Source organism: Narcine bancroftii, chromosome 12 (assembly GCF_036971445.1).
Source record: "Narcine bancroftii isolate sNarBan1 chromosome 12, sNarBan1.hap1, whole genome shotgun sequence".
NCBI classification, from domain to species: Eukaryota; Metazoa; Chordata; class Chondrichthyes; order Torpediniformes; family Narcinidae; genus Narcine; species Narcine bancroftii.
The window spans coordinates 73,407,601-73,423,286 of NC_091480.1; positions in this window are offsets into that span (position 1 = coordinate 73,407,601).

Genomic DNA, 15,686 nt, shown 5'->3' on the forward strand with positions numbered 1-15,686 from the left:
GGTACAGGGATGTTTCTTTTGTTGGCAATCAGTGGTACGTGGGGTGCTGCAGGGGTCAGTGCTGGACCTGCAACTGTTCATGATATACAATAACAATCTGGAAGAGGGGACAGAGTAAAGTGTATCTAGGTTTGCTACGACACTAACTTGAATGGAAAAGCAAATAGTGCAGAGGATACGGAGAGTTCACAGAGAGACATAAATAGGTTAAGTTAGTGGAAAGTGTCTGGCAGATGGAGTACAATGTTGGTAAATGTTGTGCATGAATCGCCAAGGTTGGCTATCAAGAAGGGATAATAGAATTTTGACCTTCATTTCCAGAAGAATTGAATTTAGGAGCAGGGAAGTTATGCTGCAACTGTACAAGGTACTGGTGAGGCCACATCTGCACTACTGGCCTTACTTGAGGAAGGATGTACTGGCTTTGGAGGTGGTGCAGAGGAGGTTAACCAGGATGATTACAGGGATGAAGGGGTTGGTGTATGAGGAGTTATTAAATCCTCTGCAACTTCTCACTGGAATTTAGAAGAATGAGAGGGGATCTTATAGAAATGTGTAAAATTATGAAAGATAGAGGTAAGTAAGTTGTTTACATTGGTAGGGGAGGCATAGTTTCAAGATTCAAGGTAGTAGATTTAGGATGGAGATGAGGAGGAACTGCTTTTCCCAGAGAGGGGTGAATCTGTGGAATTTGCTGCCCATTGAAGCAGTGGAGGTGACCTCAGTAAATATATTTAAGACAAGGTTGGATAGAATTTTACAAAGTAAGGAGTTAAGGGATATGGGGAAAAGGCAGGTACGCAGAAATGAGCCTATCATCACGTCAGCCATGATCACATTGAACAGTAGAGCAGGTTCGAAATGCCAGATGACCGACTCCTGTTCTTATTTCTAATGTTCTTGTTGTAGCAGCGGCTACACTGCTAACTGAAAGTACGCACAACCAGACGGGTTGAGTTCAGTGAGCAAAACTGATTTATTGCAGGATGCCTGGCTGGTCTTATACTTCCAGCCTGGACCTGGCTGAGAACCACACTGGGGGGGCCCCCGACGTCACCGGAGCGTCACGTGGGTTGCCAAGCGCGGGCTTCTGAGCCCAGTGCTGAGGTCAGGAGGAAATCCCCATTTTGGCCTGGCTGCCCCGTCGCGTGCGTGACAAGCGGGGCCAGTTCGCCTGCCTAATGGCGTACCGCCACATAGCACCACCCAGAACTGGCGAAAATGTCCTTTTTTGACGGGCGGCCTTGCTTCTTGAGTTGGGCCACAACTACTGGTTCGATGGGGTCGAGGTGGGCTGGCTTTAACCTGTCAACCGTAAACAGTTCCCTCTACCACTGATGTCCTGTGTGAAAGTGGATCCTGAACACAGGACAACTTTGTTCGGCCCTTCACATGGTCTTTGTAGAGGTGCTGTGGACGGGCCCTGCCTGATAAAAACATACTCTGTGGAGTACAGCTCGCTGGGGACGTAAGAGGCCCGTGTGCCTTTTCTGGGCAGCAGTGGGGGTGTGAAGGAGTCCAATTGGGCCCGGAGGCGGGGAAGTAGACCATGTGGTGACTGCTGGGGGTTGTGAGGTGGATTGACAAAATCACCGGGTAGGGCTAGCGGTGCACCATAGACCAGCTTGGCTGATGATGCCTGTAGGTCTTCCATGGGTGTTGAGCAGATGCTCAGGAGCACCCAAGGCAGCTAATCCACCCAGTTGGGGCCAGTGAGGCGGGCCATAAGTGCTGACTTAAGGTGGTGGTGCAATCGCTTGACCTGCCCATTGGCCTGTGGTTGATAGGCCGTGATGTGATGTAGCTCGATCATCAGTCTGTTGGCGAGCTGTGCCCAGAGCACAGAGGTGAACTGGGTGCCCCGATCATTGGTGAGGTGGTTCGGGATGCTGAACCGGGCAACTCAACCATTCAAAAGCACTCGGGAGCAGGAGACCGTGGAGGCATCTGGCATCGGGATCGCCTCGGGCCAACGAGTGGTGCGGTCTACCACTTGAAAAGGTAACAGTTACCTCGGGAAACGGGTAAGTGTTCAACAATGTCCACATGTATGTGGCTGAACTGTTCCCAGACGCGTTTGAAATCTTGTACGGGCGCTCTGGTGTGCCTGTGTACCTTGGAAAGCTGGCAATGGGAGCAGGTTCTGGCCCAGTCTGCAATCTGCTTCCGAAGCCTGTGCCAGACGAAACGTTCTGCCACCATACGGACCGTGGACCTGACGGAAGGGTGGGAAAGGTCATGGATATGTTGGAAGACTTGCCTGCGCCACTGCTGGGGAACCACTGGTCGCGGGGTACCCATGGAGACATCACACGGGATGGTGCCCTCACCGTGAGGAGTCGGGAGGTCCAGGAAACGCAGGCTTGTGATGGCAGTCCTGAAGGCCCACCTCTCCTTATCGGACTTCTGGTCCCAGGCAAGCTGGATGAAGTCGAGGCCGGGTGTCAGTGCGCAAATGGCCGGTTGTGAGAGTGCGTCGGCGACCACATTGTCTTTCCTCGCCTTGTGCTGAATGCCAGTGGTGAACTCCGACACGAAGGAGAGGTGACGCTGTTGGTGGGCCGACCAGAGATCTCTTGCCATAGCGAGCACCTGAGTGAGGGGTTTGTCGTCGGTAAGAATGGTGCAAGGCCTCCCCTCCAAGAAATAGCAGAAATGACGCACCACCAGGTACATGCCCAGCAACTCATGATCGAAAGCGCTATACTTGTGCTCTGGCGGGCGAAGAAGTCGGCTAAAGAATGCCAGTGGTTTCCACTGTCCGTTCACCTGTGGCAGAGGCATTGACGGAGCGCGCCATATGCAGGTCGGTGCGTGGGTGGACAAGCAGGGTAGCCTTTGCAAGGGCATCTTTCATGGCTTTGAATGCCCTGCTGGCCTCTGGAGTCCAGGTGAGTGTCTTGTCTTTGGCCGGGATGAGGGTGAAGAGCTGCTGCATGATACGCACAGCGCCTGAAATGAAGCAATTGACAATACCCGCGAACTCCTGTAGCCCCTTGAGGTTGTCTGGACGTGGGAACTCCCGGATTGCAGCAACCTTCGAGGCAGCAGGTGTGGTTCCTTCAGCTATGATGGTATGGCCCAGGAACTGCATGGACTCTTTCTTGAACTGGCACATGGCTGGATTGATTGTTAGGTCGAAGTCGGCCAGTCGGGAGAAGAGGGTGCGCAGGTGAGACTTGTGTTTTGCCCGGTATTTGCTGACGACAAGGATGTCATCCAGGTAAATGAATACGAAATTCAAATCCCTGCCCACTGTGTCCATAAGGCACTGGAAGGTCTGGGCGGCGTTCTTGAGCCCGAATAGCACGCTTAGGAACTCGAACAAGCCGAAGGGGGTGACGATGGCTGTTTTGGGTATGTCCTCGGGGTGCACCGGGATTTGGTGAGAACCACGCACCAGGTCGACCTTGGAGAAAACCCTCGCGCTATGCAGGTTGGCTGTAAAGTCCTGGATGTGAGGGATCGGGTAACGGTCAGGTACTGTCGTATTGTTAAGCCATCGATAATCTCCGCAGGGGTGCCAGCCGCCGGAGGCTTTCAGGACCAGGTGGAGTGGTGAGGTCCAAGGACTGTCGGAGCGTCGAATGATCCCCAGCTCCTGCAGAGGCGAGAAATCTTCCTTCACTATCTGGAGCTTATCCAGCAGGAGCCGACGTGCCTTGGCATGGACCAGCGGGCTTTAGGTGGGGGTGTAATGAAACACCCCGTGGCGTGGTGAGGCGGCGGAGATCTGCAGCTTGAGGAGGGACGGGAACTCATCCAAGATAAGCTGAAACTTGTCCTTGGCCATGCTGACCGTGGCCAACTGTGGCTGCTCTGTGAGGGAGGCGTTGAGGCAAACAGATTGAAAGGTACAGGCATCAGTTGCCTACCTCAAATGACGACCAGGAGTCCGTGGGCGAGGAGGAAATCGACACCCAAGATGGCAGTTGGAAGGGACGAAACGGTGAACCTCCACAAAAACTTCCGCTGGCCGATCTGGAAGTGGACGGTCTTGTCTCCATACGATCGGATCTCCTTCGAATTGGCTGCACAGAGGGGAGGTCCTCGAGGTCGGTTCTAGGACTCGATGGCTGTGGGCAGGATGACGCTGATCTGGGCCCCTGTGTTGACGAGGAAGCATCGGCTGCTGACTGAATCCCACAGGCAGAGAAGGCTGTGTTCTTGGCCTGGAACGAGCAGGGCTGACGACACTTCCAAGCCTTGGCTCCCCAGCGCTGGTGGAAGAAGCAAAGGCCTGAAGTGGATGGCTTGCTTCTGGCTATGTTCTTTGGGGCCCCTGCAGTGGCCGGGTGTTCCACCGCAGCGCTAGAGGAAGGCTTGGCGTGGTCATGCCCGTGACTCGTAACCTGCTGGACTGCTGAGCCCTCCGGGAATCATTTGAGCCATAGCTCCTGAGCCTTTTGAGCGACCTTCCTAGGGTCGATGAAGATCTCCTGGGACAGTAACGGCTGGATGTCTTCAGGCAGATGGTCAAGGAAGATGCGCTCGAAGAGTGAGCAGTTGGTGTGATCGCCCATGAACGCGAGCATCTTGTCCATCAACATGGTTGGAGTTCTGTTCCCCAAGGTATCAAGGTGCAGCATCCGAGCGGCACGCTGGCACCTGGAGAGGCCGAGGGAGCCGGTGAGCACCCGCTTGATGGTCCTGTACTTATCTTCCATGGGTGGGTGCTGAATGAGGTGCACTCATTTGGCGGTGGCCTGGTCCAGGGCAGCGACCACATGGTAAATCTTGGTCGAATCCGATGAAATCTGGCGGAGGTGAAACTGAGCCTCTGCGTGGCTGAACCAGGTCTCCAGCTCCTGAACCCAGAAGTCAGGAAGCTTGATGGCTATAGCGTTGATTGAAGGGTCATTCATGTCAGGTTCAAAGACGTTTGAACCTGTCGGGGTCACCAATTGTAGCAGCGGCTACACTGCTAACTGAAGGTTCGCACAACCAGACGGGTTGAGTTCAGTGAGCAAAACTGATTTATTCCAGGCTGCCTGGCTGGTCTTATACTCCAGCTAGCTGAGAAGCGTGCTGGGGGGCCCCGACGTCACCTGATTGCCAAGCGTGGGCTTCTGAACCCGGTGTCGAGGTCGGGAGGAAACCCCGACGGCATCATTTTGGCTGGCTGCCCCACCGTGTGTGTGACCAGCGGGGCCGATTTGCCTGCCTAATGGCGTAAAGCCACATTGTGTTCATTTCCTTCCCCAACATGTGCACAGCCTCAGATTTTCACTCTGATCCTACCACCTCCTTTTCCATGATTTACAACCCCCTGACTTACTCCATAAAATGTAACTCTAAATTTTACTTCATATCTTTGACAACCGTAATGCACTGAAGAGAAAATATAATGGTTTAAAACAGTAAATTCTACCAATGCAAAGTAGTCAGTGCCTTCCTCATCTTAATGCAGAAAATGGCTAATTCCTGACAGTTCTATGCATCATCCTGAGGTTTGGCCACAGAAAAGCTGGCCCACTTAATTGATTATAATAAATCAACAAAAAATCTGCAGTAACTGATTAATGGACTTGGAGAGAAGCCACCTGGCAATTGCAATAAGGCACATCAGACATGTGTTACAGAAAGAACCTGACAGCTACAATAAGGACACAAACTTTGGAATACATCTCTCATCCACAGTACTTATAACTAACCATTAGCACCAATATTGACTTGGATCTTTTAAATCTCAATGGGGATTGCGAGATCAGGACTGTGAATGAGAGGAGACACATTTTAAAAGCACCAAGAGAGGTCGGGGCTTGTTTAAATTACTCCACTGGCTAATTAGCTAGAGCCAATAAAAGGAAGAAAAGCTGAAGAGGAGTGGCTATGTGTGGCACAGCGTAAGTGTGGGGATTTGATGCCTTGGTTTGAGAGGCTTTGGTGAGCAGAGGTGGAGGTGTCAGAGGGATATGCTCCTCTTGCACAATGTGGATAGTTAGGGAAGCCAATTTGCAAAAAGTGCATCCAACTCCAGCTCCTGACAGACTGGGTTAGGGAACTGGAGCTTGAGTTGGATTATTAGGGAGACTGATGGATTGATAGACAGGAGTTACAGGGACGCAATCGCACCTAGGAGGCAGGAGGAAGTTAACTGGGTGACAGGCGAGGGAAAGGGAATAAGCAAGTAGTCTAGGGAATGCTCATAGGTACCCTGTACTCGTCTCTGTCTTTCCAGTTCCCTTAGCCACAAGTATACCCCTTTGGATACTGCTGAGAGTGATGGCCTATCTGAGCCAGGCAGCATCCAGACCATAGCCCTGTGGCTGTTTCTGAGGCTCAGAAGTTATTGTGTAAGGAACAAGTTCAACTTGTCCGAGAAGCAACCTGCTCACCTTTTTTCCCCTCCACCTTTCCAGTTCTCCTCTCGCTGATCACTGCTGTCCCCTCTATCCCTTCTCCACCTATCACCCCCCACCCTTTTGTTCAGACGCCTACCAACATTCTTCCATACCTTGAAGAAGGGCTCAAGCCCGAAATGTCAGTTATGTATCTTTACTTTTGCTACATAAAGATCACTATTTGACCAGCTGAGTTTCTCCAGCATTTTGTATTTTAACTTCAACCACGGCGTCTACAGATTTTTGTGATTTACTTCAGAGTTTATATGTTCCAGTTAGGATTAAAGGCACAGTTTGCAGGCACAGGGAACCTTGGTTTTCAAGGGATATTGGTGATCTGATATGGAAGAAATGAGAAGTGTATAGCAGGTATAGACAACATGCAGCAAATTAGGTACTTCAGGAGTATAAAAATGCAAGATAAACCTCAAGAAATAAATCAGGAAGCTAAAAGAAGACATGAGGTTGCTTTAACAGACAATGTGAAGGAAAATCTTGGGTTTCTACAAGCATATTAAGAGCAAAAGGATAGAAAGGGACAAAATTGGTCCGCTTGAAGATGAGAGTGGTCGGCTTTGTGTGGAGACAAAAGATATGAAGGAGATCTTAAATTTTTTAAAAAATCAGTATTCACTCAGCAAACAGGTACAGAGATGTGGGAAGTAAGGAAATCAGGCAATGAGTCATCGAACTTGTACAGATTAAAGAGGAGGAAGTGGTTTCTGTCGAAAAAAAAGGTATAAAAATCTCCAGGGCCCAACAAGATATTCCCTCAGACCTTGAGGGGGGCTAGTGTAGAAATTGCAGGGGCTCTAGCAGAAATATTTAAAATGTCCTTAGCCACGGGTGTGGTGCCAGAGGATTGAAGGGTAGCTCACATTGTTTCAATGTTTAAAAAATGCTCTAAATGTAACCCTGGAAATTATAGGCCTGTACACCTGACATCAATCATGGGCAAATTACTAGGTGTTCTAAGAGATTGGAAAAACAGGTATTTGGATAGCCAGAAACTGATTAGGGATAGTCAACATGGCTTTGTGCGTGATAGGTCGAGCTAAACCATTCTTAGAGAGCTTCTTGAGGAGGTTACCAGGAACGTTGACAAAGGAAAATATGTAGATGTTGTCTACATGACAAGGTACCACATGGGAGGTTAGTCAGAAAGGTTCAGATACATGGTATTCATGGTGAAGTAGTGAAGTGGATGATTGCTTCTCAGTCTGGAGCCATATAACTAATGGTGTGCCTCAGGGATCAGTGCTGGGGCTATTGCTGTTTGATCTGGATGACAATGTGGTAAATTGGATCATCAAGTTTCCAGATGACACTAAGATTGGCGGCGTTGTGGACAGCGAAGAAAATTTTCAAAGCTTGCAGAGGGATCTGGACCAGCTGGAAAAATAGGCTGATAAATGACAGATGGAATTTAATGCAGACAAGTGCAAGGTGTTGCGTTTTGGAAGGGTAAACCAAGAAAGGACATACACAGTAAATGGTAGGGAACTGAGAAGTGCAGTAGAACAGAGGGATCTGGGAATACAGATATATAATTCCTTGAAAGTGGCATCACAGGTGGATAACTCAAAGTATTGAGTATAGGAGATAGGATGTTATGGTAAAGTTGTACAAAACATTGTGAAGCCAATTTTGGAGAATTGTGTGCAATTTTGGTCACCTAACTACAGGAAAGATATCAATAAGATAGAAAGAGTGCAGAGAAGATTTACTAGGATGTTGCCCAGACTTCAGAACCTGAATTACAGGGAAAGGTTAAACAGGTTAGGACTTTATTCCCTACAGCGTAGAAGAATGAGTGGGAGATTTCATAGAGGTTTACAAAATTATGAGGGGGAGAGACAGAGTAAATGTAAATAGGCTTTTTTCACTGAGGATAAGTAAGCTACAAACCAGAGGACATGGGTTAAGAGTGAAAGGGGGAAGTTTGGGGGGGGGAAACTTCTTCACACAGAGAGCGATGGAATGAGCTGCCAGCTGAAGTGGTGAACGTAGGCTCAATTTTAACATTTAAGAAGAATTTGGACGTATATGGATAGGAGATATGGAGGGCTATGGACTGGGTGCAGATCAGTGGAACTGGGCAAGAAAAATGGTTCAGTACAGACTAGAAGGGCCAAAGTGGCCTGTATCTGTGTTGTAATGTTCTAAGTGTAATGTTTTGCTAGACTTGGGGGATTTGAATATGCAAGTAGATTGGGAAAACCTGATTGGGTCTGGATCTCAAGAGAGAATTTGTAGAAAGCCTACAAGATGGCTTTTTAGAGCAGCTTGTGGCTGAGCTTACCAGAGGATCAGATGCACTGGATTAGGTGTTGTATAATACACCTGAGCTGATTAGGGGTTGTGATTATAATGTGACTGAATTCATCTTGTGATTTAACAAGGAGAAACTAAAGCCAGGTGTGTTGGTATTTCAGTGGAGTAAAGGGAATTACAGTGGCATGAGAGAGGAACTGGCCAAAGTAGATTGGAAAGGGGTTCCAGTTGGGAGGACGGCAGAGCACCAATGGATGGAGTTTCTGCAAGAAATATGGAAGGTGCAGGATAAATACATACCAAAAAAAGGAAATAGAGTACAACTATGGCTAACAAGAGAAGTCAATGCCAGAGCAAAAGCAAAAGAGAGTGTATATAAGGAGGCAAGAATTAGTGGGAAGATGAAGGATTGGGAAGTTTTTAAAAACTTGCAGAAGGTCATTAATAAGGAGGGAAAAGATGAAATATGAAAGTAGGTTGGTAAATAATATCAAAGAGGAAACATTCTTTAGGGATGTAAAAAGTAAATGAGAGGTGAGAGTAGATATAGGACCATTAGATAATGACATAATAAAATTACATAGTAGCTAGGAAGGAACTTAAAAATGTCTTTGGAGAGCTAGAAGAGGGCACGAGAAGGCCTTGGCAAGTCGGATTAAGTAAAACCGCAAGGTGCTCTATGCTTAAGGTAAAAGGAGGGAACATGTGCCTGCAAACGGAGGAAGTTGGGGAGGACCTAAATGAATACTTTCCTTCACTCTTCACCAGAGAAAAGAACCTTGGTAAGCTTATGTGCTGGACCATGTTGATCATTTTAAATTAAATTTTTTTTAAAATTAGCCATACAGGCCATTTCGGCCCATGAGCCAATGCTGCCCAATTACATCTACTTCCAACCCTACTACGTTTCAAAAGGTGGGAGAATCTGGAGCCCCCAGGGAAAACCCGTGCAGACACAGGGAGAAAGTACCAGCTCCATACAGACGGCGCAGGATTTGAAACCTGGTCCCGATCATTGGCGCTGTAACAGCGTTGCACTGATCGATACAGCTAACTGTGCCAACTTGTTGAGATTAAGAAAGAGAAAGTGCTGGATCTTCTTCAAAACATTAGGATTGCTAAGCCCCAGGTCCATATGAGATATGCCCAAGGTCGCTGTGGGATGGGAGGGAAGAGATCGCTGGAGCATTAGTGATGAACTTTGCTTCTTCTTTGGCCACAGGGGAGGTGAGTGAGAATGGCAAACGTGGTTCTCTTATTGAAAAAAGAGAATCCAGGGAATTATAGACCAGTGAGTCTGACAAGAGAGGTGGGCAAACTAATGGAGAGGATTCTTAATGACAGGATTTACAAGCATTTACCCTCTTCTCAGGGATAGATGGCATGGCTTTGCAAAAGGAAGGTCGTGCCTCATGAGCCTAATTTGAGTTTTTTAAGGAAGTAACAAAAGAAATTGATGCTGGTGAAACAGTAGATGTCGTTTACATGCATTTTTGTAAGGCATTTGACAAGGTCCCCCATGGGAGATTTGTTCAGAAAGTCATGAGGCAAGGGATCTATGGAACCTTGGCTGTGTGGATAAAAAAATTGGCTTACCTGTAGAAATCAGAGAGTAGTAGTAGAATGAAAGTATCGTGTGTGAAGTTCTGTAGGGATCTGTTCTGGGACCCCTGCTCTTTTGTGAATTTTAGAAATGACCTGGACAGGGAGATGTGTCAGTAAGTTTGCATATGATACAAAGATTGGACAGGTTGTGGAGGGTGTTGAAGGTTGTCATAGGTTACAACAGGATATAGACAGGATGCAGAGTTTGGAGGAAAAGTGGCCGATGGAGTTCAATCCGGATAAGTGTGCGGTGATGTAGGTCAAACTTGAAAACAGAGTACATGGCTAACAGTGAAGAAGAATAGAGGGACATTGGGGTCCAAAACCTTAACTGTGCAGGTTGATAGGACAGTTAAGGCCAGTGGGATGCTGGGCTTCATTAATCAAGGGATTGAGTTGAGGAGTCATGAGGTCATGTTGCAGCTCTATAAATCATTGGTGGGACCACACTAAGAATATTGTGTTCAGTTCTGGTCACCTCATTATAAGAAAGATGAGGAAGCTATGGAGAGGAGATCTATACAAAGTGAAGGGAGGAAAGTTTAAGGGAGACATCAGGGGTAAGTTTATTACATAGAGCTTGTAGGTGCCTGAAATGCCTTGCCAGGTGTGGTGGTGGAGGCTGAAACAATAAGGGCATTTAAAAGACTCTTAGACAGGCACATGGATGAAAGAAAAATAGAAGTATATGAGGTAGGAAGGGTTTTGTTTTCTTTGGTTGGTATTTATGGGTCAGTACAACAGTGTGGGCCAAAGGGTTGTATTGTGCTGTAATGTTCTCAGTTCTATGAATCTTGAAAAGCATGGACAGGGTATATGTAGAAAGGTTGTTTCCCATGATGGACAATTTCAAGCGTCCGCTTAGAGGAGAGATGCGGAGGAATTTCTTTAGCCAGAGTGCGGTCAATCTGTGGAATTTGTTGCCACGGACGGTTGTGGAGGCCACGTCATTAGGTGTATTTAAGGCAGGGATTGATGGGTTCTTGATTAGCCAGGGCATCAAAGGAGAAGGCTGGGCAGTGGGGACTGAGTGGGAAAATGGATGAGCTCACAGTTAAATGGCGGGACAGACTCGATGGACTGAACAGCTTATTTCTGCTCCTATGTCTTATGGTCTTGTGGACTCAATATAATGGTCAATATGCTGTTTAAGTGCGTATTGGGCAAATGTGGCAAGGAGTTCAGGAAGGCAAGGCTAAAGAAGTTGGATGGTTGAGTTTTAAAATTTTTGTAACTTGTTATATCAATGCATTTGAGAAAAATCTAATGTGAAAATGGAATTTAATTTGGGAAACCATATTGGCCAAAAATGTAAGGTCAGGAAGTATCCATGAAGAGTAATGGTTGTCAATGTTTTGGGTCAGGATCCTTTATCAATAAAAAGTCCATATCTGAAATGCTGACTGACTATTTCTCTCCATGGATGCTGCCTGACCCACTGAGCCCCATTAACTTCTTTGTAAACTGGGGAAGCTCCCCTCCTATGGTCCAAGATAGCGCCATGGGATCTTCTATCTCCACTTGAAAGGGCAGAAGCCAATCTACATTTCACTGGATTGTTGCATATTTATTTTTATGGTTGCAGGCAAGATCAGCACATTGCCAATTCCTAATGCTTTCAAGAAAGTGGTGGGGAGCTGCCTTCTCCAACAGTTGCAGTGATGGAAAAAATGAATCCAAGCAGATTTATGAAAGAGAATGCTAGTGTTTAGACCCAGTGACAATGAAATAATGGTACACTTCCACACTAGGGTCTTGTATGATTGGCAGGAGCTTGCAGGTGGTTGTGGTTTGTTTACATTTCTGCCCTCGCCCTTCTTGAAGATGTGGGTTGAGAGTTTGGAAAGTCTAGCCCAGGCAACTAAAGGGCAGACAAGTTACTGCAAGACTGAAATCCTCATCTTGGGTGGTGTATGATGAACCAATGGCTAGTCTCGTGTAAATCTCTAATGCCATTTCTTCCAAACTTTTTTTTTAAATTGAGAATTCAGGGGGTGAATTGAAAAGAAATACTATTTCTGCAGATATAAAGTTATCTTTTCAAATATCTGCAATAGTGGGGACACTAAAGTAATCATAACCGGAGGATTCCTAACAGATACAGTGATAAATTGGTAAAATGTTAACTAATTTTACTGTGATTACCATTTTTTATTTGGACTGCAAGTGATTCCATTAAGATAAATTGATACAAGGGGTCATAATTACAGTGAAAACTGCAGTAAATAATTTTCTCCTGTAAGCTTGATATCAACACAGACCACTAACACACTAACGTAGGATGAACCTGTCCACCTCATCTCTGAAAACCCAATAGCTATTATCAGTAGGAATCAAAGTTTACTGAGCCCATCAAACAAAATCTGGTTTATATACTTCCAAGGAGTTTATAACCTAAAGCAAAAGGGTAGCAAGGCAAATTATCATAGCAAGACACAAGGAATTTGCATTTGGTGAAGTCGTCTTCACTTTAGAACATGATCCTCTTCAAAGTTTGAATTATTTAAAACAGACCTGAGAGATGAGAAACTAATCAACGTTTGAAAGCAGCAGATATAGAGACCTCAACCTTGAACCATAGTTGCATGGAATATCTTTGTGTTCTGGGATTGAACTGGAGCATGAAATTAGTTGAAAGCAGACTGCTTCTGCTCTTTCACATCAACAGAACAGTTCACCACACACCATCCCATGACAGATGAGAATCACCATTTGAAGAGTTCCTTTTCAGGCAGGTTTACTCAGCCTGTGGTTAATGTGTTCACCGTTTAAACGATAGGAAGTCCCAAGGTAACTGCAGACTACCTTTCTTGAGAAATATTTGCAAGTTGAGCTGTCCCCAAGTCAGAAATGAACAAAAATCGTGGGTAGGAGAGGATCAGCTGCAACAGGAGAGCTGACCCCAGCACGCCTTAGTGAATGAGACAGTCTGCTCACTGTTCCCATCTCTTGGCTCCACCCAGCCCCCTATTGTTGTTGCTCGGGGGTGAAGAGAGAAGGCAGGTGGAAATGCTCCATTCCCACTCCACCAAAGATGCCTGCAGCCTCACAGGAGTTAGCAATTCCAACCACCAGTCTCCCAAATGCTCCTGTATAGGACCATAAGCTGGGGTTTGTTACCTTGGGAGGACCAGTAAGGTGTGCCATTGAAAAAACATTTTCCAGCAGGTTCTGAAGTTAAAGATCATTCATGGTTTGAAAACATAAACCAGGCACTATAAAGTTAAAAAAAAAAGGAAAGCTGGCTTTACTTGAAAAGCAGATTGACATATCGATCTCAACCTTCATATCGACTAACATATATGAACTCTTGCACAAAAGATCAAAAAACTGCACGGGAACAAGTTTAATGGCCCTTTTAGCTTGACTTTCAAAATGCACTTGTTGGGACAACACACAAGAGATTTAAAGCTAAAACAAACACTTAATGAATTCAAAATAAAGATCTAAATTAGATCATTAATTAAATACAAAAAAAGGAAAAACAGCCAAAGATAATAACTCCATGCAGGCAGCTGTGAGCGGAACCGTTCCCCCAAGACTTAATAACCTTGCCAGACACTGAAAAGAATGTCCATGAATTGAGGTTTTCACCATAATCTGTGTAAAAAGGATATTCATACAGGAAGAAATGTTGTCAAATAACATTAAAACATTATGTAACCAGATGAGAAGTAAATCAAGAAGTCTATGAAGTAATGTGTATTGATATTTAAAAAATAACAAAACAGGTAATAGATGGGATGGAATGAATGGCCAGCTCATAGACATGCTCTCGTCAAGACTCACATTCTTAGAATGGGGTGATGCATTATGTTAACTCTGGAGCCCAGACCATCTAATGCAATTCTTTTTCCTGTCCGATCTCAATGGAAATGAGGTCAGACTGGTGAGAAACAAATGGAACATGGAGAACCTGCAGTCAGATGCATGAATTTGATGGAAAACATGAGAGCACCTTCTAGATCACAAGGAGATTTTTTATTTTATTGGTTTTCTTCAAACTCCAGAGCCATTAGAATATAATATATAGGAGCAGAGGTAGGCCATTTTGCCCATCGAGGCTGCTCTGCCATTCTATCATGAGCTGATCCATTCTCCCACTCAGCCCACTCCCTTGCCTTCTTCTCAAAAACCTTGATTTCCTAACTATTGAGATGCCTATCAATCTCTGCCTTAAATACACCCAAACACCTGGCCACCATGGCTACCCGTAGCAGAAAATTCCAGAGGTTCACACTATTTTCTGGCTAAAGAAATTTCTGTTTTAAATGGGCTCCCTTCAATCCTGAAATTATGCCCCCTGTCTTTGATTCCCCCATCATGGGAAACAATTTTGCCATGTTGATGTATCATCAATTACTTCAAAGACTAGAAGCTGTAGAGAAACTGATAGGCTTTTATTAACTACAGGATGGATCTCTATCCATGCTGTGGTCAACTGCCCTGAACTGAGCAGGGGGCTGTGGCACAGTAACCTTTATTCAGGGATCAGTGGGACGAGCCTCAGGTACATTCAGCAAGGTCCATGTCCTAGTACATCCAAACATATTTCTTTGGCTTGGCTTCGCGGGCGAAGATTTATGGAGGGGTAATGTCCACGTCAGCTGCAGGCTCGATTGTGGTTGACGAGTCCGATGCGGGACAGGCAGACACGGTTGCAGCGGTTGCAGGGGAAAATTGGTTGGTTGGGGTTGGGTGTTGGGTTTTTCCTCCTTTGTCTTTTGTCAGTGAGGTGGGCTCTGCGGTCTTCTTCAAAGGAGGTTGCTGCCTGCCGAACTGTGAGGCACCAAGATGCAGGGTTTGAGGCGATATCAGCCCACTGGCGGTGGTCAATGTGGCAGGCACCAAGAGATTTCTTTAGGCAGTCCTTGTACCTCTTCTTTGGTGCACCTCTGTCACGGTGGCCAGTGGAGAGCTCGCCACATAACACGATCTTGGGAAGGCGATAGACCTCCATTCTGGAGATGTGACCTGCCCAGTGCAGTTGGATCTTCAGCAGCATGGATTTGATGCTGTCAGCCTCTGCCATCTCGAGTACTTCGATGTTAGGGATGAAGTCGCTCCAATGAATGTTGAGGATGGAGTGGACACAACGCTGGTGGAAGCATTCTAGGAGCCGTAGGTGATGCCGGTAGAGGACCCATGATTCGGAGCCGAACAGGAGTGTGGGTATGACAACGGCTCTGTATACGCTAATCTTTGTGAGGTTTTTCAGTTGGTTGTTTATCCAGACTCTTTTGTGCAGTCTTCCAAAGGCGCTATTTGCCTTGGCGAGTCTGTTGTCTATCTCGTTGTCGATCCTTGCATCCGATGAAATGGTGCAGCCGAGATAGGTAAACTGGTTGACCGTTTTGAGTTTTGTGTGCCCGATGGAGATGTGGGGGGGGCTGGTAGTCATGGTGGGGAGCTGGCTGATGGAGGACCTCAGTTTTCTTCAGACTGACAGGGCACACAAAACTC